This window comes from Phascolarctos cinereus, unplaced genomic scaffold, assembly GCF_003287225.1.
Source record: "Phascolarctos cinereus isolate Bilbo 61053 unplaced genomic scaffold, phaCin_HiC Scaffold_726;HRSCAF=1367, whole genome shotgun sequence".
Taxonomy (NCBI): Eukaryota; Metazoa; Chordata; class Mammalia; order Diprotodontia; family Phascolarctidae; genus Phascolarctos; species Phascolarctos cinereus.
This window is the reverse complement of record NW_027556098.1, coordinates 307,816,651-307,821,056: the sequence shown is the minus strand read 5'-3', so window position 1 is coordinate 307,821,056 and position 4,406 is coordinate 307,816,651. Positions and strand designations below refer to the sequence as shown.

Below are 4,406 nucleotides of genomic sequence, written 5' to 3'. Positions count from 1 at the left end.
TTTTACTATTTATCTCCTTTCTGTTTTTTAAACCACCTTTCTCCCCTAATATCAACTTGCTCCTCCTTTTATTTAGGTATTTAAATTCAGCTCAGCCCAAGGTATTTCCTGAGAGATATTAGCATGATTAAATTGGGTTTTCTGTGTGGTTTCTAGTTAGTTTTCAAGTTCCAAGAAACTTTCAGTCAATCCAAGAAGAGGGTGAATTTTATTTAACAAGATAAGACTTATCATACATATTAATTATAATTACAATTATTGATTAGTTACATGCAAGTGTCCACTACGTAGAAAACATTGTGAAAGGTACTGAGAGATCTACAATGGGTAATATGAAATACTCTTTGCTTTCTAGAAGCTTTTGATCTACTATGATTATTCATCACGTAATAGTCACTGAAGGTTTTTGTTGGTTTTTTTGGTTTTTTGACCCTGAAAAAGAATATGACTGCATTTAGGTAGGCGTAGGTCCTAATTTTGGATATTTTAACTTTCTTTTTTTCAATTTGATATGACTGATTTTAAGTATCTTCCAAAGAGGGAGGATACTGGTAGGTTTGACATTATATTAGTGACTCCATGGTAGTGACAATCTGTTCATGAATAATTGGCATTTGGCATGATCCATCTTTCCTAGCAAATATAGTTTAAGAACATGTTAATCTGATTCTCAACTACATATTCAGGTGGATGGACATCATTAATGTCATAGGCAACGGTCATGTCCCAGGCATCAATGACACCCTCAGCAAGATGCTGGAAGATGTCTCTCAAAACCAGAGACTGAATATAGCCATGAAAGTCACTAAGTCACTCAGGATCATTATTAATTTCCCTGGTATGTTCACCCTTGAGGATCACTTTGGTGTCTGGGCTTCTCAGGAACAAGCCTTCAATGGCCCTATGAATGTGAACTGCCTTTCAGATAAAGTTATCAATGGGGAAGAATCTAAAGTGTTGGTCCAGAGAAAAGACAATAATGGTGTTTTTGTCCCCTGCTGTCCTGTCAATGACACCAGCCAGGTACTCATTCTCTTGTGAGCCAACCAAAGGGTAGCCATGCCTTTGCCACTGAATGCAGACGTTCCTTTCCAAGTCCGCAACAAGTTGGCGACAGAGTTTCCCAAATCCATGGAGGTCAATGGACTTTAGGCGTCAATGGACTTCAGCACTGATGTCAAAAGGAGAAAGTAAAGTCACATATTAAATAAAACAAGTAAATATCCTATTGAATGACAAATTGAATATGACACAACCACATGTGGCCAACAGCAGGATCCCATGTGAGAAGAGAAATACAAATGAATTGAATGATTTAAAGTCATATACAAATGGACAGTGTTATGTGTTTGGTTAGTATTTGTATAATTCACTTTGGTACTTATTTACACACTGTCTCATAACATTATCCAACTACTCCTTGTAGCAGACTCATTTCCCCAAGTAGACTGTAAGCACCCAAAGGACAAGACCTTTGTCTTCTACTTTCTTTAATCACACACCTTGACTACCAAAGGGCTTAGCCTCAATAATTTCCTATTGTCTCAAAATGAATGAAACTCCATTGAGGAACTAGCAAATCTAGTACTCAGAACCATGAATTGGAGCACAGTGTGGTATGGTAAATAATTCTACCTCTTTACTCTATACCCCTAAATAAAGGATTCTGTGCAGGATAAACAAAGCCAGGATTCTGAGGCCCCAAGGAAACACTCAGAAAACTCTGTTAGGTGCAAATAAACAGCCCTCTGGTGCATTTCCAGAATAAGGACAACACTGGCGAGTATTTGGTCCTCTAGAGACAGAAAAATAAGGCAGATTTCAGTGCTTTTCTCCTGTTCCTTGATTCTGGCAGCTCTGTCTCTCTCCTTCAGGCTAAAATCCAGCCAAACTTGACTTTTCTCTGTTCCTCACATGTGACACTGTCTCTGAACTCTATGGCTTTATGCCAGCCATCCTCTTTACCTGGAATGCTCTTTCCTCCTCATCTCACCTTCAAGCACCACCTTCTACATGACATTTGTCCTGATCCACCCAACTGCCAATGCCTCCTTCCCAGCCTATCTTGCAGTTAATTTATTTAGTATTCATTTTTATTTATTCTATTTATATTTATGTATGTACTTGTCTCCATCAGAATATAAACTTGCAAGAAGGAATGTTTCATTGATTGTGTTGTATCCCTAGGGCTCAGCAGAGGGCCTGGCACATAGTAGGCATTTCATAAAGGCTTACTGATTGTTTGAAATAGGTAATATATCAAAGCATTCTGATTTATTGAATCAGGGAGATCATGTAACACTCTCAGAATCGTCAAGTCAATAAATATTTATCAAGCACTATGTGCCAGGCACTGTGCTAAACAGTATTAATACAAAGAGAGGCCAAAAACATGTCAGTAAATCTGTTAATAAACATTTATTAAGCACTTATATGCCAGTAAGGAAGCTAGGTAGTACATCAGATAGAGTGTCAGGCCTGGAGTCAGGAAGATTCATCTTCCTAAATTCAAATCTGGCCTCAGATACTTACTAGCTCTGTCACTGTGGGAAAGTCACTTAACCTTGTTTGCCTCAGTTTCCTCATCTGTAAAATGAGCTGAGCTAGAGAAGGAAATGGCAAACCACTCCAATATCTTTGCCAAGAAAACCTCAAATAAGTCATGAAAAGTCAGACATAACTGAAAACAACTGAACAACAACAACATGCCAGTTACTGTATTGAGTGCTAGGGATACAGAGTAAGGTTAAAAAAAACAGCCCCTGCTCTCAAGAAACTCACTGTCCAATGGGAGAGACAATGTGCAAACAATTACATACAAACACAGTTTGGAGAAGATAAATTGGAGGTAATCTCAGAGAGAAGGCATGAATATTAAGGAGGAGTGGGAAAAGTTTATTGCAGAAAATGAGACTTTATGTGATACTTAAAGGAATCCAGAAGAACCAGGAGGCAGAGATGAAGGACAGTATTCTAGGCATAGGGGTCTGCCAATGAAAATGTATGAGGTGAGAGATGGATTGGTACATGTGAGGAAAAGCAAGGAGTCCAGTATCACTGGATCACAGAGTGTGTAGAGGGGAACAAGGTAGAAGAAGACTGGAAATGTAGAAAGGGGCCAGGTTACAAAGGGCTTTGAACACCAAACTGAGTATTTTATGTTTGATGCTAAAGGTGACAGAGAATCACTGTTATCTGTTGAGTTGGAGGAAGGATGCGAACATAAAAGATCATTTTCATCTTAGTGCAGGGGTGGAGAACCTGCAGCCTCGAGGCCACATGTAACCCTCTAGATCCTCAAGTGTGGCCCTTTGACTGAATCCAAACTTCATAAAACAAATCCCCTTAATAAAAAGATTTGTTCTGTAAAACCTGTTCCCCAGCCCTGGCTTAGGGGATAATGGAGTGGAGGGGGGAAAGACTTGTGGCAAGGACAAAAAACCCAGCATGTTATTCAATTGTCTAGGAATGAGATGATGAGGACCTGTTCCATGGCAGTAACAGTCAGCATGTCAGAACAGGGAAGAGAAAATATGCAAAACATGTTACAAAGGTTAAAATGACAGGACTTGGCAACAGATTGGATATGACAGATGAGAGAAAATTCAGAGTCAAAGATGACAGCTAGATTATAATGGGTGACTGGAAGAATGGTAGCACCCTCAACAGTAACAGACAAGGCAGGAAAAGTTGAGAGTTTGGGAGTACGATTATGAGTTCAACTTTGGACATGCTGACTTTATAACATCTATGGGACATCCGCTTTGACATGTTCAGTGGACAATTAGAGATCAGGAGAAAGGTTAAGACCGGATATAAAGACACCTGAGAATCAACTGCTTAGAGATGATGATTAAAGCCATGGGAGCTGATGATATCACCCAGTGAAATAGTAAAAAGGCTGAAGAGAAGAGGAACCAAAACAGAAGTGCTTGGTGGGTGTGACCTGGATGAAGATCAGCAAAGGAGACTGAGGAGTGGTCAAACAGGGAGCAGAAGAACCAGAAGAAAACAGTGTTAAGAAAACCTAGAAAGGAAGAGAAGAGGATGTCTGGCAGAGTCAAAGGCTACAGAGAGGTCGAGAAGAATGAGGACTGAGAAAAGTCCATTAAATTTGAAAATTAAGAGTTCATTGGTACTTTGGAGAAAGAAGTTTCAGTTGAATGATAAGATGGGAAGTCAGACTTCAAAAAGTTAAGAGAATGGCAGGAACAAGAAACCTTCTTAAGGCGTTTAGCCACAAAAGAAAGGAGAAATATAGGATGATAGCTAGCATAGATGGATAGATCAAGTAAAGGTTTTTGGAAGATGGGGGAGACATGGGCATATTTATAAGCAGTTGGGAAGCAGGCAATAGGCAAGGAAAGACTGGAGATTAGTGACAGTGGTAAAGACCAAGGAGACAA

At 39.4% G+C, this 4,406-nt stretch overlaps 1 pseudogene; it reads right to left on the bottom strand.

Moving 5' to 3' along the window:
• Nucleotides 1-204: 204 nt before the first annotated feature.
• Nucleotides 205-1,152, bottom strand: LOC144454074 (NXPE family member 4-like; annotated as a pseudogene).
• Nucleotides 1,153-4,406: the final 3,254 nt, after the last annotated feature.